Source organism: Pelmatolapia mariae, linkage group LG1 (assembly GCF_036321145.2).
Source record: "Pelmatolapia mariae isolate MD_Pm_ZW linkage group LG1, Pm_UMD_F_2, whole genome shotgun sequence".
In the NCBI taxonomy this organism is placed as follows: domain Eukaryota; kingdom Metazoa; phylum Chordata; class Actinopteri; order Cichliformes; family Cichlidae; genus Pelmatolapia; species Pelmatolapia mariae.
In genome coordinates this window covers 2,205,382-2,229,702 of record NC_086227.1, presented here as the reverse complement: position 1 = coordinate 2,229,702, position 24,321 = coordinate 2,205,382, and the positions used below count along the sequence as shown (strand labels likewise).

General features: G+C 41.3%; 1 protein-coding gene across 1 annotated transcript in view; it reads left to right on the top strand.

Annotated features, from left to right (window-relative positions):
• The first annotated feature begins 990 nt into the window (after positions 1-990).
• large2 (LARGE xylosyl- and glucuronyltransferase 2) overlaps positions 991-24,321 on the top strand; it is a 117,967-nt gene continuing 94,636 nt past the window's right edge. The window contains exon 1 of the mRNA XM_063469831.1: positions 991-1,431. The gene's annotated coding sequence lies outside the window, so the exon portion shown is untranslated. The remainder of the gene's footprint in view (positions 1,432-24,321) is intronic.

Below are 24,321 nucleotides of genomic sequence, written 5' to 3'. Positions count from 1 at the left end.
CCCTCATCTTACACTTAGGTTGCCATGGCGATACTTCTGGGTTACTTCACCCAGTTATGAACCTTCATCAGTAAAAGTGACCATTAAAGTGCAGCTCTGGAGGCCGCTGCTTGGTTTGGGCAGTCTCAAATACTGAGCACTTTTTGTGATGGGAAGTCGTTGAAGCCAATGAGCAAGCAGAAGATAACATGGCTAATCCTACTTTTTGAAACATGACCAACATTAACAAATTAGACTGCATTTTTTATTTGGTATGACCCAAAGTGACAAAGAAGACAAGACAAGGAAGGGGCTGCAACATTGCAAAGCGATTACAGAGGTCAAGAAGAAGCCCTTTCCCCGTAGACCTCTGTAGAACTTTTGTACCAAAGCTATTACCATCTGGTGGCCTACAAATAAATACAAGTTTAAGGCCCTTGGCTTCATTTTTCTGAACAGAAAGCTAGTTTATGTAGAAATACCAACAACACTGAGCTGATAACGCCAAGCATTTCAAGATAAAGTCTTAGAAAATCCAGAGAGAGCAGAGCATTACATCTCATATTGCACTTGTGTATCTTCTTGCTCTTCAGATGTTCCCTGACAGAACTTGTTGAATCTGCTTCCAGGGTTTATTTTTGTCAAATGCTTGTGCACTGAATTGAGCTACAGGTTGCAAGTGAGTTTTAAAACGCTGTGAAATCCCTTTATTGTGCTTTGGTCAGATGACATAAGTGGTTGTGCGGCTCAATGAGTATGGCTGAGTACTGTCTGCTCCTTTTAGAGGATGAATACGTGCAGGCGGCTCCTGGAGAGGAGCCGGAGCCTTTGTGTCGCCGAATCGGCCAAAGAAAGAGAGAGAGGCTGTGTGGCCGAGAGACAGCGAGAGGGCTCCTATTGGTTGAGCTTGTGTGGGGAGGGCGGAGTTTGTCCTCACGTCGGGGAACAGGAGGGGGTGGGGGCTGCTGAAGACTGCCCATCTCCCCTTATTTTTCAGGAGGAGCAGAGAGAAGGAGGGACCGTCGGTACTCCTCTGCTCACGAGCGTGTGGCGAACCGACAGAGACCGGATCTGACAGCCGCAGCGCCCCCGCGCTTCCTACCCAGACAGGGTGCAGCGCTCTGAGGCTGGACTCGGCCGATAAAGCTCGGCAACCTCAGCGCGGGATTCGTGCTCAACCACCTGGCTCTCCTCGTCGCTCCGTCGTGTGAGGACAGATTTACTGAGCCGTTAACGTGGAGCGTCTCTCCCCAAACGCACAAACACTACACACAGGCACGCTTTCTGGACCGGAGACGATGCCACCTGCTCCTTCGTCCTCCGCTGAGCTCTCCGCTCGACTCTGAACGGATTTCTGAATGGTTTCCAAATCCGCTGGATTAGGATATAGAGCGACTGCGGCCAAGAACAGCAGAACAGTGGAAGTAACAGCGAGCAGAAGTTGAGACGCAGGTAAGGGAGGTTTGTACTCCGTGTGGCAGATACAGCAGCAGCGGGCTGTGATGTGACTCAGGAGGGATCACAGCCAACATTTCAAATCTCTGATGTTACTGACGTGTCATGCTGCCTGTCGTGGATTATGTCTGTGATCGAGCGCGCGCGTGTGCCTAAGTCACCTCCATGCGACTTGATTGGTGGATAAGGTCTAATTGAGCGACATTCTTTTTCTCTGAGCCATGTTCAGACCCCCCCCCAAACACACACGCACACAAACACACGCACCACCATTACTCCTGTGCGCGCACACACATCACCTTCCACTTCTTCGTGCTATTACTTTGAATTCGCAGTGTGCCTCTCGATGGAGCCGTCACACATTGTATCACACTGAATAACATTCAAATCCTAAGGTCACGAACATCGTCCCAGTTTCTGCGTGGATGCATAATCCTTAAATAAAAAAGAACGCACAGCTGCTGTAGACGTAACCGGCTCCATCAGACCACCGCAGCGCGCTCCTAATACACAGTAAATGACTTACTGTAATAAACGGCAGCAAAGTTAGAAAGAAAACAGGCCACCCGAAGAAAGAAACCACAGGATTACCTGAACTATGCTCTCCCGCACTAACGCACCTTCAGCCAGTCTAACAATATCACAGCCCCGCGTACGTGACGAACACAACACACAGCTACTCTCATCATTTAAAAGGAGAGGGAGAGATTTAGCTTTAACCTCGAGAGGCGGAATAAAGCTAAAAACTTTATTTCATATTTGAAGCTCTTGAACTTCGAGTACATTTGGAGTGCTAGCCCACTAAAAACAACCACAAAACGATTTTTTAGTCAAATATATGACACGTTTTTGTCGTTGTTTTATAATATGAGGCTTTGTTATAAAGTAAGGCACTGAGTTACAGACAGCCTGTCCGTGGACATAAAGTTAATTTGCAGCTATCTGAATTGCTTAAGCATTTTCTTCCTGTAAATTGCACTGCTCTTTATTTTTTCTAGTTTTGAATAAATGAAAAATGTTTCTTATTTTAGTTTTTTCTGTTTTAGTAATTTGACAGTTTGTATCAGACAGTTAATGTGAATATAATCTGCAGGCAATAATGAAGACATAGATACATCGGTATGATAAGGCTGACCGTGCATATTGTATTATTGATAGCGTCTTATTTATTTTATCTACGTGAGAGTCTGAATATTAAAGCATAGTGCTGCCTGAGCCTGTTAAAATGTCTCTTTTTTATGACCATGTGCCCACTGACCTCTGGTTTGGCTGCACTGTGAATGGATAAATGTTCTGAAGCTGCTGCCCTTGTCCTCAGTGGTTCATGGTTCATCTGAAACAGACTTGGGGAGGATCTGGAGAACGAAAATGCAACTTGGTTCACTACCAGTAACCAGAGGTGTGGCCAGATTAACCTGGACTGGGATAAATGAAATATCACACAGGTGGAATAAAGATTATGAAAGGGAGAAACATTTTATTTCAGGTATAAAGTTCAACCACAGCTGCTTTGTGTTAATATTTAAAAAAAATTTTAAACTAAATTTAAACTTATTATTTTCTTTCTTCTTCTTTTGGCCACTTGGGGGCAGTGCAACAAAAAATTGTTCCGTATTTGGGCCAACATGTTGTGTCCACTTCAAGCTCTGGACTGAGGAATCGCTTGTGCCTCTTTTCCACTAGTACCTTCTCAGCGTGACTCGACTCTGCTCGGTCTCTGTTGTTTTCCATTATGATTGAGCGACCACCTCAGTGCGCCTGGGTCATCACAGCTGAAAGTCCTGTGATGTCTTTGCTTGCGAAACAAACGCAACGGAACAATGGAGGACGTCTGGGTGTTTGTGAGTCGGTGACCATGGTGTCGGTCTTCGTGCAGCCGTTTCTATCGTTGCCGAATTTCAAAATGAGCAGTTTTGATTTTTGGGAACAAGCCACTCTCATGACTCATCGAGTGACATCATTGATGGGTCAGTTGTTGCAGTCTGTTGATGTCACATTTTCAGATCGACTCGGATCACTTGTGATTCCAGCCGAGCAAATACTAAAAAAGTACCAGGGACTGCTACCTGATCTGAAACACTAACAAGTAACACAAATGGACCTGAGCCGATTAGGTGCTAGTGGTCCCAACACAACACCAGTCAAGATGGGATTTTTTTTTCTTTAAAAAAAACAAACAAACAAAATACCTGGGAGTATGTTGAGCTGAGGGGAACTGCAGGATCAAGTGTTTTTTGCAGTATGCTCAGCTTTGTATTTTTTTTGTTGTGACTTACCTGGAGCCTGGATGGGCATCCAGGCAGGACAACAAGCTCTTCAACATAGTCTAGATGCCCATCTCCTCCTGTGGCGCTCTGAGGCCACATGAAATCCTGTGTTTCTCCTCAGGATTCTTTAGTCCCGTTCTTCCAGTTATTTCCCCAGAGCTCATGATTGTAAGTCAGGGAAAACCTAAATTTGTCTAAATCTCCTCCTTTTTAGCTCTGATACAGCAACAGCATTACTGCCCATCCTCTAGTCTGCCTTGTGCACCCAGAGGCACCAGAAACACGATTTGTTTTGCTTCTTAGCAAAGGTAGAGCCATTCATGCATCACTAGCAGTACTTGTTCATTTGTCCACAGCTGTAGCACATTCAGCGCCTGGTCAGTGCTCTTCATATGGGTTAGCGAGTCTCAAACACACGATAGCTTCCAGGTGGTAACTTGTAAATTCCAACTCCTGACCCAATCTGGAACGCATCAATTAACTTAGAGCAGAAACTCATCCCTATCCTGGAATGAAGCTGAGGTTCAAGAACAGAGCAGGTCCAGCCGATTCACAGCTCGGTAGTGGTTGTCCTTGGTTCTGTATCCTGCATCCTAAAGCCAGGCAGCTCTCTACGCAGGTGGACTGCTGCATGTAGCAAAGGACAGCTTTGACAACCTGATTCTGCAGATATTGTCCAGAGGTTGGGTGGGAAAAAAGCTTACTCCCAACCTAGGATGTTCACACTTAAATTCAAACTGTTGAACAGCTTTAAAAGGGCTCACAAAAAAAGCCTGTATTTGTCATAGTATGATATTGAAAACTATGGCGTCTACCTCTGGGATCCCGTTGTGACAGCTGTTACTTCTTTAAACGCTTGGCCACTTCTGCTTCCTTCTAATCTTGCTGCCTCCTCCCAGAGACACTGTCCAGTTTGCCATTTGTCCGATGAACCATGTCGTCAGTTTCTCTTTTGTTTGCGCTGTCCTCTGTGTTTGTTACAGAGGAGAGCTCCCAGACAAACTGGAGTAAGCGTTTAAAAAGTCTGACCTTTTGGCTGCTCGTGTCTCTGTCTGCCCACCGTCTCTTTTACCCTGCTTCTCATCTCTGTCTTTTTAATAAAACAGGTGAACTCTTCTCCTGTGTGTTTTTAAAAAGCAGCATTTAATTATTCATCACTTGTTAGAAGGTTCTCTGTGCAATATATGTGTGTGTGTGTGTGAGAGGAGCTAGCAGCAGTAGGACTTTGCTCCTGCTGCCTTCACTGACTTGACACTCCCATTCCCATCCAGGAAGCGGAGGAAAAATGTTATTAACATATTTTCCAAAATCCTTCAAGAATGTGTCTGGAATTCCTGATGACTGCGTTTGGCTACGGCCGCCTCAGAACCATTTCACACTTCACATCAAGCACTTTAACTTAATATCTTGGTTAGTGAGGCTAGTTGAGGGAACAGCAGGCATATTGAAGGGCACATCCTAACCAATATTAGCATTGTAAGTCCATTTTGAAGATCTCCTGTAGGGAGATTAGTTTGATCAGGACCACTGTGCTCAATCTGCAGTATTGTTGATAGGATGCCTCCGTTCTGGGAACTCTCTCAGTGGGAAAAACACCTCCACACCCTTTCATGGGCAAACACGGACAACATCGGGAGATTGATGATTGTCATCGTCATTGATGGTGATTACTTGTCCATCGAGGCAATTTCTTTTCTCTCTTCTTCACTCTTGTATTATTGTGAGATTCATAATAATAATCGCAGAATGTTACATTCCTAGAATATAACAGACCCCTACAACACAGACATGAATGGGTATTCATGTGCACGTGTGCGCAATTTCCCAGCACAAGCATAACTGCCTGGAACGATATTGGCTGCTTAGGTGGGTTACGTTGTAGCGAGGGCAGGGCAACATGGCCAAAGATATTTATCACGATATATATATTTGAAAATTTGCGATAACGATATAACTGATGATATAATTGATGCGAGGCAAAATACTTTTACAACTCCACAACTTTATTAGTTGTTGTACTCCAACGAGCGCTTCTGCTTCAAATGATGAAATAGGTTTGTCGTCTTTCCTCCCTTCGCCACGACGGCCCGCTTGCATGTACCACAAAAACTTGTGCTTTGTTGTGTATCTGACGGACGAAAGCCAGACCAGTTCCACACCACTGAGGTTGCACCATTTTTACAAACCAATTCTGGTTCATCTGTTGCTTTCGCCCTTCTCATTTTCCGTCGCCACCATGCTTTTTCTGCAATGTGCGTATGAAAACAAAGGCACTGCGCATGCACATTTATTTCACTTTCTTATCATTGCCTAACATTGTACTGGTATTACCATGAAAGGTATAATATGACCCAGCCCTAGTTGTAGTTGTAGCCTCTACAAAGATCCTCGCAGAAGTCTAAATCAGGTATAAGAGAGGCAGCTGGTGTGTTGGTGCTGAACAGATAACTGTTGAAAGGTTTGGTTGTTGTTTGCATGCTCAGACACTATATATGTTTATCTGAGTTGACCTTAGGTGGGTGCTGCATGGGTCATCCTCTAGTGATGTGTGATTCTAATGAAAAGGCTCATTAGTCCGGTGAATAACACCAGTGTATTGATGTTCTCGAAAATGCTGCGACTCACTCAGCAGCTCAACAGGCTGAATAATTGCTGTTGTTCCATGCACACATGCGATTGTGACCAGCGCATGATGTCATGTGACTCTGGTGACAGATGGCTGAATCTCTATTTAGTCATAAAGAAAGCCGAGGAGGACGACGAGGTAGCGGAGGATTTGTGTGGTAAAGAAATGAATAATGTTTACAAAGAAATGACAGCTGTGCCGCATTTATTCTGCAGGAATATCTGGAGAGTTTCAGGTGTGTACATTAGTGAAGAGCAAATGTTTTAGCGTATTTTCATCAAAGAAAACTGTTATCCAGTAAGTTTCTGTCGGGACCTGAAATACACTGAGAATTAGAATTAGTGAGAATTTAAAATAACATAAAAAATCAACCTTTGAAGATTGTCAAACCCAGTTATGGATGTTAATTGAACATTTAAATAAATCAGTTCATTGATAAATATAATGTAGCATAGATTTATTGATTTTTTTTTTTTTTAATTGCTATTAGCTAATGATTATTTTCTTATTCTAATGTTTGTAGCATATTGTGGATGTAGAAGGGCTGCTGAAGGTTACTTGTGATTACTGATGTACTAATTGAAGTCCAGTGTGGCCTGGAAGTGTATGAGACAGCTTTGTGTTACCTTGTTTTGACTGTAAAGTCTGTAAAGCAGCAACTCAGTCACACGAGAGTAAACATAGGTTGGCAACCTCATTGTTAGGAAAAATTGATGGTTTCCTGATGACTGCATTAAATTTCTTCAAATCTGATGTGACTTCTATCAGTCACATGGAAAGGTCATCAAAGGTCATCTGGTGGGAGGCAATGAAAATAACACGAATTAAAAAAAAAAATGCAAATAGAAATACAACAAATTAAAAAAAAATGAACTAGTGAATTTAAGAACAACTGTGCAGAGGTGGGATTTTTTTATTCGTCATCTATTTGCATAAGGCGTAAATAAAAGCAAATGTACATTTCAGCTTCTTAGTTTCCCATTAATGTTTCAGATGGATTAGAAGAAATGCAGGAGATCATCATTGCTTCATAATTTCCACCCACTTGCACAGAAGTGAAGCTAAAATATGTTAGAAATGATTGCTGGAAGCAGTCGTCTCTGTAGTCCAGTCGATTGAGGGAGAAGAAGTATAATATACATCCAGTAATAATGATGCAATGTAATGCTTGTGTCTGTCTCAGTAAGTTCCACATCGTTGCTATGCTGTAGTATCCCAGGTAGGTGCATCTGATATCAAGGCTTTTAACCTTTGGAATATACTGACATAAACCAATACCATTTAGTATAAAAGGAGTAGTTTTCCTCATCTTACAAAGGATGTGCTTACCAGAGCTATTATAGTTTTTGTGTTTTCTAATTAAAATTGAAATTGAAGTTTTTATTGTATATTATATATGTTATATATCACCAAATTATCACAAGTTGTTAGTTTCAATGTTAGTTCTAGTCTTTTTATGTGTCATTGGTAAGATCTGATTCACAGTCTTGCAGACGTCCAGAGTCTCAATGGACATGTCCATCAATGCCTCATCAGGCAAATTGTAATATATGCTTTTTCTTTTTTTTAATCTGCACAGCCTCTGCCTTTGTCTTTACAGTATGTATGTTCATAGACAGCACAGACCAATGGCATGCAATGCATTATTCAGAGCGTGTGCGAAAACTGAAAACTCTGTGAGAAGACAACATTTACACATTGGTTTGTCGGGGAAGCCGAGATGGTTTATACATTAAATGCCGTTAAGGGGAAACGTTTTCAACTTGTTTTAAAAATGTTATTTATGAATGCAAATCTTATTTTACTTGAAACGGAGGAAATACATTTTAAAGTTATTAGAGCACTCTCCTGGTCATTGTTACAATTAATATTTACATAATATTAACATCATTTAAATATTGTTGAAAAGTGTTTTCTTTGCTTTATTTGACAGCTGTTGTTGACTACAAACATCGATATAATGACAGAAGGGTACTTCAAAATATATCGCATTGAATCATATTACATGTAGAGCTTACGATGTTCCAGACATTTGTTTGAGAAAAATTGGATCTTCTTAAAATGTAATTGAATACTTGGGTTATAGACATTAAGTTGGTACAGTTTTGCTATTTTAACTGTGATCCATGATGATTTTTAAAGAGTGAAAAAAAAAAAAAAACCACAGGCAACAAGCAAAGCGAAAAAGTTTGGCTTAAAATTTTCACATTTATAAAATTAAGGGATCAAAAGTGCTGGAAAAGGTAAAGCAAGTTTGAGAGGTGCCAGAATTGACACCCTGTAACCAAATGTTTATTTTTTGAAGGTAAAGTTTTGCAAGACTTCATTGTCATTGGTTATTGTGTAAAATTGATACAACAAACCCCAAAACTAAACTCCAGAATCACCAAACACGTTTTACATCGATCAGGTGTAACATTATGACCACCTGCTTAATATTGTGCTGTGGTGATCCATCGACGTATGGGCTCCACTAGACCCCTGAAGGTGCGCTGTGGTATCTGACACCAAGATGTTAGCAACAGGTCCTTTAGGCCCTGTAAGTTGTGAGGTGGGGCCACCACGGATCGGACTTGTCTGTACAGCACATCCCACAGATGTTCGATTGGATTGAGATGTGGGAATTTGGGTCAACACTTAAAACTTTTTGTCGTGTTCCTCAAACTATTCCTGAACAGCTTGTGCTTTGTGGCAGGATGCATTATCCTGCTGAAAGAGGCCAGAGCCATCATGGTCTACATCATGTTGTACATGGTCTCCAACACTGCTTAGGTCGATGTCAAAGTAACATCTACATGGCTGGCAGAACCCAAGGCTTCCCAGCAGAACATCCCATAATGCACCCTGGTACCAGGTGTTCCCCAAGTAAGCGATGCACACCCGGCCATCCACGTGACCTAAAAGACAACATGATTCAGTAGACCAGGACATCCTCTTCCATTGTGCTGTGGTCTAGTTCTGACGTGGTCATTGTGTTGGCTTTTTCAGTGGTAGACAGTGGTCAGGATGGGCACCCTAGCTGGTCTCCGCCAAACTGTGACGCATCCATCCATCCATCTAGGGCTGCTCAATTAATCGAATTTTAATCTAAATTACGATCTGGGCTTTCAACGATCATTAAAAACGACTGAGTCGATTATTAGCACCTCCCTCGTGCTTTACTCTCGCGCTGCTCCGTGTGGTAAAACGAGCGCACCTCTCTGCGATTCGAACACGCGTCACAACAATTAAGAGGAAGCTCGGAAAGCTAAGCAGAAGTTATTTGGAGAGGATAATGGCTGCTGAAGAAAGAATGCTGTTGGTTGAAAAGAGAGGTAAAACGACTTCAGTGGTGTGGAAACATTACGGGTTCGCGGGGTCAGACATGGATCAAGTAGACATAGTGTGGAAACTTTGCTACGGTGTCGTAGCTGCACCACAGAGCAACACTACAAATTTATTCAATCATTTGAAGACCGCTCACAAAGTGACATACGATCAAACAATGAAGGAGCAGCAACTTTAGTTGACATACCTCAATGTCAGTTTGATGCAATTGTGCATTGTGTGGCTACACAGCTTGCCTTGATGTTTGGTTATTTGTATGCATAAATATTATGCAGTATTTTGAAGTTCACTAAACATAGATGTTTACATTTTTCATTTATTTTTTATATTGCAAACTTTTGCACTGTTATCAGTATTTGCACACTATTTTATACTATTTTTGACAATCTTTAAAGCCATTATTCAATACATTGTTATTGTTAAATAAATATCGTCAAATAATCGAGATCTCAGTTTCAGTGAAAATAATCATGATTATCATTTTTGCCATAATAGAGCAGCCCTACATCCATCCATCCATCCATCCATCCATCCATCCATCCATCCGAGAGATATAACCTCTCCGTCATGTCCTGGGTCTGTCTTGCTTGTCATTCAGAATTTGAGCTGCAGTAGCTCATTGTTGGATCAGACCACATGGGCCAGCTTTTGCTCCCTGCATGCATCAATTGGCCGCCCATGACTCTGTCTCTGGTTCACCACCAGTCCTTCCTTGGACCTCTTTTGATAGATACTGACCAATCAGCAGGAGCTGTAGTTTTGGAGATCCTCTGAGCCAGTTATCTAGCCGGCACAATTCAGCCCTCGTCAAATCCTCACACTTGTCCATTTCCCCCATATTCATACTTCTCTACGATTTCATATGTATTAAAGACAGAAAATATCTGTAAGATACAGTTTACTAAAGCTTTATATCACAAGACAGTTTTCAGGTCAGTTTCTGACTATAATTAGATTTTTTTTTTCAGCAGCTGAAAATAGTTTTTTGTGCTTTTTCTGGAAGCAGTACTATCCATAAGCTTCCATAAGCAAGAGAATTACTCACATTTACGGCCGCAGCACAGCAGCTGTAAGTTCATTAGTTACTCGTAATAAATTATCCTCAACATGGAAATAGGACGTACGCAGAGCTAACAGTGACAGCTCACCTTTGTGACGTGAACAACACAAGAGTCACAGTTTATTGCACAGCTGATGGACATCTTAATCAACTTAATGACTTCTTTACTTACAGTGTTATATGTTCTTCTTAAGTGTTTATAGTATTTGGCCTCTGTAATTATCATGTTCAGACAGTGTGATAGCTTCTTTACTAAAACGGTAAATAATGTCTCGTGTTGATGTCGTGGGAATATCTGAATGAAGACATGAAGAGCATTAAGAACATTAAGTGATTCATGTCTGAATGGCAGAATGCAGTCACGTTAATGAAGCCAAATTGTATTTCTGATTGATGGCTGTGCTAATTACTCTGTGGATGGAGCCTTTCACAGTATTGATATCGCACTCAAACTTGATTTATGATCAAAATAAAGATGGAAATGTTATTTTCTGCAGTATGAAACCTCTAATGAGCTCTTTCTGATCTATTGAGTGCTAAACTGAAAAGTGGACTATTAGAATATGATCAATATTTCAAAAGTATAATCCAGAACAATAATGTCATTAGGAGCTCTGCAGAGAGCGTGGTCTAATGTACTCTGCAGCTAATGCAGTTGATGGAGTTAAAATAGATTTTGTCTGCGTTTGTGAACCATAAACTTTCGTAATGTAGAGGAAATTTCAACATTTGAAGTTCTTCTTTCTCCTTTAATTACATATGTGAAAGATTTGAGCTATTGGAAAAGAATAAAATTGAAAATATATGTACTCCTCTTAAAGAATGTCTAGTTATGGTCTGTCTAATGGAATGCATTCATTATGGACCAGAGTCTTGAGATTTGCATCTTTAATAGAGAGCAGAGAGTTTGGAGCTGGGAAGGAAAAGTACTGAGAAAAATACAGACTAGCCTTATCCTGCTCAACTTTTTTGAAAAAGAAGATCAGATTCCTTTTTAAATGAGTTTAATCCTGTTTTAATTGCTAACCTGGTTCAAGCAGTAGGCAGCAGGCTAATGGGCACATTCAAAAGGAGCTGAATTAATGACTAATATCGGCTAATTATGCTCCTGGTAGCATTCTCCTCTACCTTTCTTTTCACTGTCTTTGCAGCGTTGTTCCTCTCTATGCCTGCGTTCATCCACTTTTGTGCTAATGGTTTCTCCATTAACCCCACCTGATGGCAGCGTGGGTAATTACAGATATATTTACGGCCTGTGGCCGCACACAATGAGGAATAAATAACGTGTTTGACCAAGCAGAAGGAGATATTAGCCACCCCCACCCCAAACACACACACACACACACTTCTTTCTTTTTTTAATGAACACCATCACCAGAAGGCGTAGTGCTAAAGTTCTGTTCAGTAATTTCTTCAGCTGGTGAATCTCTCCTTTAACTCGAACTCGTGGGTTCGTCCCGCCCTCCGCCTCTGCTGTTCTGTTGTGCAACAAGATGTTTAAAAATAAAATCAATATGGGCGCTGATGTAGGAGGGGCGGACCACGCTCTGATGTAGGAGGGGCGGACCACGCTCTGATGTAGGAGGGGCGGACCACGCTCTGATGTAGGAGGGGCGGTCCACGCTCTGATGTAGGAGGGGCAGACCACGCTCTGATGTAGGAGGGGCGGACCACACTCCGATGTAGGGGGGGCGGACCACGCTCTGATGTAGGAGGGGCGGACCACGCTCTGATGTAGGAGGGGCAGACCACGCTCTGATGTAGGAGGGGCGGACCACACTCCGATGTAGGGGGGGCGGACCACGCTCCGATGTAGGGGGGGCGGACCACGCTCTGATGTCAGAGGGGCAGACCACACTCTGATGTAGGGGGGGCGGACCACGCTCCGATGTAGGGGGGGCGGACCACGCTCCGATGTAGGGGGGGCGGACCACGCTCTGATGTAGGAGGGGCGGACCACGCTCCGATGTAGGGGGGGCGGACCACGCTCCGATGTAGGGGGGGCGGACTACGCTCCGATGTAGGGGGGCCGACCACGCTCCGATGCAGGGGGGGGGGCGGACCACGCTCCGATGCAGGGGGGGGGCGGACCACGCTCCGATGTAGGAGGGGCGGACCACTCTCCGATGCAGGGGGGGGCGGACCACACTCTGCACCTTTCACTGCAGAAAATGTTCATCAAGTCAGAATCAGAATAGGAGAGACTTTATTTATCCCCAAGGGTCAATTAAGAGTCAGCGGGCTTCTTTTTTACGTTTTACCTCCATCTGCTGTATTTTCACCCAACAATCACACTTTTGTATCATTTTTAAGACCGTATAAACAGTGTAGTAGAACAAGTGCATATGGGTGAATCATTAGTTTTCTTAGTATATTGCTGTATAAGTAATCTGTGCAAAATCCCATTAAGATTTGCCAGTCGATGATAATCAAAAGGCAATAAATGCGTTCCACTGTTTATCTGAAACAAGAACGTATACATTAAAAACTCATAATGGTCATTTATTTTCTCCAAATGCTTTAACATTTCCAGCTCCAGTTTGTTGTTTTTTAATTTTAACAGAAAAGCTTTTCATGATTCACAGTTCAGAATATATACCAGACTTTCCTGCAGCCCTTAGTTCATTTTCTCTTTGTAAACAAGTTTAAATCTTGCCTCTGCTTTTATGCCTTCTGATTGGCTGCCTTTCATAAGTAAAATATTTTAATGGTAGTTGGAGAGCGGCACTGACTTCATTCTTAGCCAAAAGCAGAAAAAATATGTCTGAAACTAAGGATTTAAAACAATCTGAAGCCTATTTTGACCTAATTCTTTAACATTTTAATCATATTATATAATATAATAACTATTTTTACTATATATATTATATTTATTTCAGAGAAGATTTGTCCATGTCAAAAAAAGGGAAAAACAGGTCTGTGTGTCATCTAAAATCATCATGATTTAAAACTCAGCTTTTTGCTTTAATTTATAAAGATGGAGAAAAACAAAATGAATTCATGGATCATTGGATACAAGTAATATTGCCATCTCATTTTTTTTAGTTTTTATGGTCCGAAGAGTCCAGTACAGCGCTCCCTCGTTTATCGCGGGAGTTCTGTTCTAAAAATAACCAGCGATAGGTGAAATCTGCAAAGTAGCCAACTTATTTTTTACATGATTATAGATGTTTTAAGGCTGTAAAATCCGTCACTACACACTTTATACACTTTTCTCAGACAGGCATGAACATTTTCACACTTTTCTCTCGTGTTTAAACTCTCAAAGTTCAAACCTTCATAGAAAAAAAAGCCCAGTATTATAGAATGAAACCAAAGATCAAACCCTGTTTTCAGGTCCAGAACATGGGAATAGAGCAGCTGCCAGAGAAGTCAACATTAATGAATCAATGGTACGGAAGTGGAGGAAGCAAGAAGAATGAGTTGAGTAAAGTTTGACTTATCTGACTGCTTTGGTTTCACTTAATGCTCCTCATAATCCAGGAAATATGGTAGCTTCTACCTTCCTTTAGCGTGTCCAGAAGTCCGACTTTTTGTGTGATGGTTAGCATCTTCCTCTGCCTGTTGGGTGCTACTGCAGGAGCCTTTGACGGTGCAAAACGTTTCGTCGACATTGTTGTGTTTGTTGGGGAGAAAACTTACAAACATACAGTACAGCACTTCAGAGTCACACTGCTAGCGATCGAAGATTTATGTAAATTTGACAAGCTGAACACGTTCTGTACTGTACAGGAGACACGGCACGAGATTGATTGACAATGGTCTACAGCCAATCAGGACGCAGAACACAATGTGCTGTTAAAAAACAAACAAAAAGAAGGCATGCAAAATTGCACAAAAAAAATCTGCAAAATAGCGAGCCCGCGAAAGGTGAACCGCGTTATAGCGAGGGAGCGCTGTAATATTGGGATAACTATAAAAGGGAAATAAAGAAGATAATCAGTCACAACTGTTTTTTAAATAATAGGCTTTTGTTCATTACATGTAATTCTAACACAGCTGTGTGGTTCTTTACAGCGTTGGACATGCTTCATTACCTATCTCTAATATCTTATAATATTTATTTAAGCTAATAATAGTGCGTGCTTATACAGTCACTTCCCGTCAGGCTGGTTTTGCACATTCCCTCTTTACAACATTTCATGACTTACATGAGAGCTGCATGCTGGGGTGCATGTGAGCGATGCTGCTGCAGTCATGATTGATTTCATGTCACTATCTGTTTGCTGTGATAATGTTTTAGCGCCTCCATGGCTGACTGCTGTTTGTCGAGTTTATAACTGCCAATACTGAGCGTCGAACAACAAACAGGTGTGTCAAAAGAAACAAAAAAGAGGCTGAAAGAGCTGATTAGGGGCTGTTGTTGTAAATGACTGTTGCACTTTGTGCTTGCCTCGAGTTCCTGCAGTGGAAGAGCTCTGTGCAGTGTGTAGTTGTTATTTGGAGGCCACTTCAGAATATACAGACAACGTGAAGTTTTATTTATAATTGAAAGTACAGCTGAGAGTGCGCTCAGCTCATTAGGTCTCTGAAGATGGAGAGCTAGCATGTTAGCATTCTTCTTACCCTGATTATATGGAATAAAACCACCAAGAGATTCTTTTTCATATAGTTTGAAACTTGCTGTATGGAATCTTGTTTAAACGACCCTAACCCTAACTAGTGCAAACATCTTTGTGTTTGCACTAGTTTTAATTTCAAGAAATGAGATTCTGTTCCTGTGCGTGGGTCAAAATGCCAAACAGGAGCTAAGTGATGCACAGTGTATGATGAGAATACAAGTTGAACTTTTGACTAAAATTAAAGTTTCTTAAAAGTCCTACTTGGTGTTTTTAGTTATTTTAATCTATTTAATTTTTTTAAGGACTGGTAGAAAAATCAAAAAAACAAAAACAGCTTCTGTTTTTCAGTGAGCAGCTTGACTGTAGCGTGATAGCAAATATAACTGTGTAGAGCAGGAAATACTGGAAGTGCACAGTTCATCCAATCAGATATGAAATAATAACAATATGGGCTAAAAGATAATAAACTCAAAGAAATGAACTGGTCTCTGTTAGCAGGCTATACTAGCTTAGTTAATGACTGACTTAACTGAACGTAGACATTGTGGTGTGTTGTGTGTTTGTGTCACTTTGTGTTTTGTCTTCAGGTTAAAACACTGGTGGAAACTGTGAAGGTGAAATAGTTCCAACCACTGATCAGTTTTGTCGTCAAACATCTTATTTTGACGTTAGAACTGTGAAAGCAACCTTTTACATTTCATATTTATGTTTTTGTTACATTTCTTGGACTAGTCCTGTGTTAACTATGGCAGCATTTACCTGAGAACAATAGAGAATTGACATAATTGGTCAAACATCAAATGCACATTACTGATTGAATCCCGGTGGCAGCAGCAGGATAGAGTCTAACCTGCCTCCTCCTCCTCCTCCCTTTCCTTCATAATGTGAAGCAGAGCGGAACAATCCTGCTGCAGCTCCAATCGCCTTCAGCTCCGAACTGCACGTGGGAGTCCGACTCTGATTTCATGCCTTTTATAGAGGACACTGCTGTTTTTCTGCCTGCGCTCCTATTCCTGTGGAGTGTGACTGTGTGTGTGTCTGTGTGTGTGCCTGTGTAGTGGATCCTCCACCTCAACAACTGTGTTTACAAAGGAAAAAAACCCAAACTGTCATATTTGTTCTCTCCTGCTTAATTTGAAATTCACACGGCACCGTGTGACTCGCACAGTGTTGTTAAAAGCCCTTCTTAGTAATGGGCTACGTGATGTTTTGTCTGCTAAAGTAACTACTTCTTGTTTTTCAGACGTACTGCGTGAGCGTATGCCCTCATACGGTCGTTTGGACTTGATAACACATTCAGTTAAAAAGCTGGTGGAAATGGTGACGTGAGAGGGCATACGTATTAAAAAAGAAATCATGACTAGTGGATTAAAAGTGCGTTGTCAGGCATAATGATAGAGCCATAAAATATTTTTTAAAGGACATGTTATGCTCATCACTAAACCTTACAGCAAGGTTACTGAGTTGTTCTTCATTTTATGCTAGTTTGCTGCTCGTCTCAGTCTGCAATAAATCACTGGAAGTTGGTATGAATGAATGCAGCTCTGTCTATGAAATGCAAAAAAGGCTGTTTTATTACACAAATAAGCAGAGAAATAGATAAATAGTAAAGTTTAAAGGTTCTTATCTAAACTTTCTAATACATGCGTAGTTTTAGGGTTGCAGCTGTCGATTATTCCATCGATTAATCGAGTAAATGGATAAGAAATACTTTTGTCATATTAATGAGCAATAATAAATATTCAAAGTAGAAAAAACAGGTTTTTCAGAATGAATGCTCATTGTTTACATTTTGGAAATGGCAATGTTTTAAAGTTTACCAGCAGACAACATCTGTAAAAAACAAACAACTAATACGTGCCATGTTAACCCTCTCGAGGCAGGCGTTGCCGATTTGCAACAGTTAAAAACTAACAACCTGATTACCCCACATACATATTTTATGAGTTTTTTTTACTCAGAAGTACCACTGCAGGACTTGGTTGTGCATTAGCAACAAAAACTTAATTTGAGCCTGAGAGGGTTAAAGTGTCATTGTTTCTTAAATGCAAAACAATATATAAATCGTGTCAAATCAAACCCTGGAAGGCTTGCTGGTATGTTATTAATAATAATTCAATATTTTTTTAAATATTAGTGCATTTAATACATTATTTAATATTATTTCACTTTACAGCTGAAAAATGTTACGAAAGCCTTGAAATGAATATGATCTATACCAGCGGTCCCCAACCTTTTTTGTGCCACGGACCGGTTTATGTCCGGCAATATTGTCACAGACTGGCCTTTAAGGTCTCGCGGATAAATACAACAAAATAAAACCAGTACCGGTACCAAACAAAAGAAGATTTATTGATAACACACAGGAAAAGACCCAGGGAAACATTGTCAACGATAAAAACCCTGAAAACCATAAATTTCACACCCGAGCCTCAACTCTCGCGGCCCGGTACCCGGGGGTTGGTGGCCGCTGGTCTAGTCCACAACATGCACCCCTTTAGACACGGCCCTGTCCTTCTATGTAAGCTATGACGGCTGCGGTCAGCCTTCAGCACGCTGCATGACATAAACACGGTATTCGCTCTTCGTGGTGCGTGAGCAGACTCAAACTGTGCCAGCGTCATCATCACTGCTGCTGTTGCGTTAAAAGTGGAGACTAATGTTGGCACGCTTGTTATTCACACGTTGCTCCGAAATGTGTTTCTGTTGCAGGTCTGGTTTTTAGTCGCAAACGTGGGTGAACCGCTGACGCGCTACCGAGCCGCGTGTTACGCCAAATATCAAAGCAGTTTGTGTCGAGAATGTTTATAATTAAATTATTCCAATTACTCAGTGAATCGTTGCAGCCCTAGATATTTTGTTTTTACTAATTATTATTAATAATTTTTTGTGAAAAAGCAATTTTTGTCTATAAAGTGCATTATTAGTATTATTATTATCATTACTGTGGCGGGGCGTGGTCTGCGGCGCAGCTGCGGGTGATGCGCACGCACCTGAGCAGCATCAGCAATCACGCCTCGCCAGCTTAAAACAGAATGAGCTAGGTCCTGTTGTTGTTGTTGTTGTTGTTGTTGTTGTTGTTGTTGTTGTTGATGATGTGTGTAGGCTGTAAAGCTGCAGCCGCATGTCTAAGTCAACAGCCGCAATAGTGTACGGAACATGCAATCGGGTCTGTCGTGCATCATTTACGATCATCTATCGTTTTTTTATACCAACATGATGTGTTTTAAATGTAATTTAATGCAGTATTGAAATCCACATAAGATAGAAGTGCTGTTCTTGTTACCTTTCATTTTCCATTAGGTGTAAAGTTTTGGCTACTGCTTTATTACAACAACAACAACAAAGAAACATTTGAAGTTCTATTAAATGGAAGAAAAGAGTTACATTATATTAAAATGAAATTATTCTCACCAGCTAGCACATACAGTAAGTAGCTAGAGTTAGCTAGAGTGTAGGTAGGTTTACCCCGACCCTTAAACTTAAACTATATTTGTAGTGTTTTTGTTTTATTTATGGTCAGAAGTGATGCTGAAGTCTTAAATAAGTTTTGCCCAAATCTGTGAGCTGGCTGTAGGGAAAAAAACCATCTGAATTAAGAGATGAAGAGACGCAGCCTGGTACTTTTAATCTGTGGTCTATTTGTACAAAGCAGTGGAATACTGAAGAAATCAGTTTAGTGTAGTCATTTCATTCTCCTAATTAATCCAAGTCTGTCTCTCTGAAATCTGAAATCAGAAATTTTATGTAAAGCTAAGTTTTTAATCCAAAAACACACCGAGTCAGAAACACAAAGGGCTTCATATCTGGATCTTGGATGAACTGTGATTGTGTCTGTTCATGACTTCTGTTCTGGGTTTGACCTGCTTGAACTGTAGCAGGTAGAAAAATCACTTTTTTATTGGTCAGAAAACCAAAACTTGTGTATGCAAGGCTGAAGGATTTAGGCTGGTTGTTGCTTTTTGTGTTATTTTTCTGGTACAGATGAAATGGTCCAAACCTTTTTCTCCCCCCGTCCTGATCTGGGCTCAGCGTCATGCACGCGTTGTTGTGTTGCCTTTAAACATCGAGTTTTTCTACAGTTTTGTAAACTTTGGGATTTAATTCAAGTTCAAAAACAAAACCATTCAGTTTATCCTCCTAGGACCTGGCGTCCACATATGTGGACATCACATTTTGGGTTATTTAGACCAAAATATTCAATTTTGCTCTACAAGGGCCTGATATCCACTTACGACGACATTATGCTGCTACTGTTCTATCAAAATTTTAAACGAATATCCTCATATGTGGCTCTCATTTTTCTTAAAACAAAAATAAGGTAAAAAAAAAAAATCTGGTAATTCTTTGTCTTTACATTCATCAGGCCCCAATTAGCCCAAATATCAAAGGGAAATTAAAAATGCATGCCGTAGAAGAGTTCGGGTCTTAGGAGGTTAATACAGTTCATTTTTTTTAATTATGACTTTTAGTGAGTCAGTTTGTGCTGATAAGAATGGAGAGAGTGGTTTTGTTGTGAAGGCTGGCTGACCCTGGTTGTGTTTGTGGATGAGAGGTGATGGTCCTGTTTTCAAATTTTGATTTAAAAAACTATTTATAGATTTATTGGAAGCATTTGTCCAAAAACAATTCATGATGAGCTTCACTTTGCTCAGTTTGTGACTCCTCCATGGCTAATGTCCACCAGCGACGTCCCAGCATGCCCCTGGCTTCAGGATGGCCTAAGTCGGGGGTGCTGGACTCAGGCAGGGCCATGTGAATGCAGGATCAGGCGGGGGGGTTGTTTAGGGTGTGGGGGTGAGGTGCTTTAGCCACGGGAGGTGCCGGCAGGGTCTTTTGTCGGCGTGCTTGGCCTCTTCGTATTCAGATCAGCTGTTGTTGGGTACCAGTGTGAGAAGAAGCATTAACTCTGCTCCCTCAGACGGATTAGTGTTTCTCTGCAGGACGAGCTGCTGGTTCTCCTGACTCCTCTAAGGTAAGGCCCTAAACCTGAGCGCACGTCTGAGCTGCATAGATTTTTCTTTTGTTTTGATTTCTTAGAAATTGATTTTGCTTTCAGCTTATATGCGATGTGACTGCTTCCAATTTCAGGCAAGCAGAAGCAGGAGGGGATTGCATTGAACTATATTTTTATTTTGAATTTTTAAGAGCTCCACTGAGCACAAAAGACTTTCATAGTAGGAAAAAAAGTTCTTTCTGACCTGATCTTGTAGAGAGCTCAGATTTGCTTTGTAACCATAATGTTTTCTGACTGCTTCTCTTGGAAGACCTCGATCAGGTTTCAATGAGCAATAAAGAGGAAACTCTAAAGGAAATGCTGTGACGTGCTGATGGTTTGTTTCAGAAAGTGACAGAAAAGGTCTGCACAGGGCTAACCCCCAACCCCCATCAGCTTAATGTTAATAAGGTGCACGGGGGGGAGGGGGGCTGTTTGAGTGCACCAATGTGAGAATAACAGTAATGCTGTGGTGGAGTCACTGTGTCTGTTTGTGTGCTACACATGTGACACACGGCCTCTTAAATATCATGGGAATGGTTTCCTATCGGCTGAGCTGGACTCCAGTGTAGACGCTGCAGTTAACACTGTTCTTTGATCACTGATCAGCCCAACAGTTCATTTTTTAATGTGGTCAAATTTGTTATTTTGTTTCAGATTTGTTGTCAGATTTGAAACCGTAATGTCTGAGACTTGTCCTTAGTTGGATGTTGCAAAGGTGCTCTGGATGCCTTTTTAGTTTTTGCAGATGTTTGCAAAACCAAATCTGTGGTAGAAATCCTCAAATATCATCAGGGAGGCTGTGGTATGTGGAAGCCTTTTAAAGAACAAACAGTATGACAAACAAATTGGATCAGAACAAAAAACAGTTGCATATGTTCGAAAAACTTAGATGAATTATCGTGATTATTGCTGCTTAAATCCGTTCTGCATGCGCTCTGTACTTTTCTTTTTGAAGGGTAATCATGGTTTGTGTCCATGGGCAGGACTTACTGAGAGTCTGTATGGAAAAAGTGGTGTTTCCTTCTTATGTGCAATGGGAAGGAAACGAAGAAAAGCATAACCTGGAGCAGATGTTTGGTAGTCAAATGATTGACTTGTGTGTGCACGAGCTGTTTTGGAGTTCTCTTTGCAGATTAATATTTCACTGTGTTGACACAGGTGCTAACTGAGCCTTTGTACACTGCAGGAAGAGAGAAAGCAAACTGCTGTAAGCATCAACTCATGCTTCAAGCTAAAGGTTTAGCAGAATAATATTTACTAAGGGGTTTGGAACTGCACAATAAGAACCTTATCCAGAGATTAGCAACCCTTTCAGCAACAGAGATATTCTACCTGTATGTAAGCTGTGATGAATCGGGCTGCTTAACTGTGCAGCACCTCGCATTATGAACATTACACGTTATATTCCAGACAACGAAGAAGAAAAACACTTAAACAGATGTTAAATGTATAAAATCATGTTACACAAAAGATGTTCACATATTATTAAAATATATCAAATTAATATCCAAGAACTAATAATCTGCCACTGAAAAGAGCGGCGCAGACAACCACTTCAATAAAAGGGAAAATGTAAAATAACAAATCGGTAAATCAGCCATCGATTTTCTTCCACTTCTCTGAGTCGGCTCAGGGGGGCAGCAGACTAAGAAGGGAAGCCCAGACCTCCCTCTCACTTCCTCCAGCTTCTAAGGGAAAATATTTAGAGGTTCCCAGGCCAACTGATAGATGCAATCTCTCCAGCGTGTCCTGGCCTTATCCCAGTAGGACGTGCCTGGCTGGAACACCTTACCCAGGAGGCACACACCTCAGCTGGCTCCTTTTATGCAGCGATTCTACTCTGAGCTCCTCCCAAATGACTGAACTCTTTGCCTTTAAAAGAACTAAGAATAAAACAATCAGGATTAACAGATTCATGGCGTTTTTCAGCGATGATCCTCCCTCTGGTGGAAGATGGTTGCATAACATTTAGGACACAACGATTGACGGGCATTGGGCATCAATTAAAATGTAAAACAAAGAGATTTAACAATTATTGTATCAGGTACCGACGAGTGACAATGACGACGATCAGTTGTGTAGTCGAGCCCTCATTGCTCGGCTGTATGAATGTGCAGTGAATTTTAAGTCCAACTAAATCTCATACGCAGTGTAATCAGAACAGCTGATCTCTATGGGCTCAAAATGTGGTCATAAATATTTTGTACTTGTAAATCAGGATTTGTATGTGTAAAAAAGATTTGTGTGTGGACCCCCTGCAACAGTGTTGCCAACTCTTCAGTAAGGAAAATCGCTATTGGCTGTCCTAAAAGTCGCTAGAAGTCGCTAAATGACGTCATCACCTAATTTGCATAATTGGTCATGCTAATATAATTGTAACCTACGTTGTTGGAGAGAGAAATAACATCGTGGAAGAGACAAAGTGAGTAAAAAACGTCCTACATGCATTTAGAGTTTATTTAGAACTACAAATTAAATTTCTTTTAGCAATTATTGTTTTTTTAATGTCACAATTCCAACCCTGCTCCTTTACCCGGGCTTGGACCGGAAAAAGTGACCCGAAATAGGCACTCTGGTGGAGTTACTTTGTGTGTGTGTGTGTGTGTTTATAAGTAGTTTTAAACCTTGTGATCCACAAAACAGCATAAGAGTAAAATAAGATCTGACTACGTTACAGTCAGTGCTGGAGCAGCAGCTTCACTCATGCGTGATTCATTTGCAGTTTGGACGCACAGGTGTGAACATCTCCTGCCCTGATAGCAGCTGGGGGAGGACTATCCTCCACCCGTGAGCGCTTTGGAACGGGCGAGGTGCCCACCGCAGCACCGCTGCTTGTTGAGAGTAAGAGCGATACGCGCTTTCACGTCAAATAGTCGTCATAAATAAGTCTCCAATAACAACAGAAAAAGTCGCCAGATTTGTCGCTAGTCGCTTTTGAGAAAAAAAGTCGCTAAGGGGGTCTGAAAACTCGCTAAATATAGCGACAAAGTCGCTAAGTTGGCAACACTGCCCTGCAAGTTACACGTACGAATTTTGACCCTATTTTTCTTCCTTTCATCTGATTGGTCAATGTCATGTCAATCACAAATGTAACAATCCAATCAGAGAACAGATGGGTTTGGCTGTCGGAGGGGCGCTTTTTTTGAACTGCAGGTCCTTGAAGGGAATAAATGCCCTTTTACATGCCAACCCAGCGTTTTCCTTCATCACCACGAAGGAAAACAGTCTGTGGTCGTCTGAGTTTGGTGATTTTTGTGTCACAGGTCTACGTGCTTAATACAGGGACTTCCACAGCCTTTTCAACAGCGCTGCGGACCGCGGGGGGGCGGGCAGTGTTTTGGAAATGACAGTCTTCATTACAAAGCTTTCTTCCTTATGAATTAGCATACATGTTTTTAAAGAACATTTGAAGAACTAGCAAAAAAAACGAAACTCTTGTAGAGGACATAAAGTCAGCGATAGAAACGACAAGGAGCAGGTGCATCTAGTACAGGTAGAGCTGCTGCAAAAACCCACAGAGCTCAGCAGCCAGCGCAACAAATTCTGGATCCTTTGCTTTTAGTTAGCAGTTAGCATTAGCAGCACATCCTGCGTCTGATGTGAAAGGACTTTTATGCTGCGCACTGTGACTCACAGCAGTGGTCCCGGGTCAGCCCTGACTTTGTGTTAAACTAATCCTAAAGTAATGATGGTATTTCTAACCACTGACATACCACAACTTTATCCTTTCAACAGCTGCTGAAAGTTAGCGGACCTAGCTGCTATCGGATATTTATATAGAGATCCTCCAGCTTCAAACTGTATTACCCTTCAAGGACCTGCAGTTCAAAAAAGCGCCCCTCCGACAGCCAAACCCATCTGTTCTCTGATTGGATTATTACATTTGTGATTGACATGACATTGACCAATCAGATGAAAGGAAGAAAAATAGGGTCAAAATTCGTACGTGTAACTTGCAGGGGGTTTTTGGCTAAGTCCACACACAAATCTTTTTTACGCACACACAAATCTTTTTTACACACACACAAATCTTTTTTACACATACA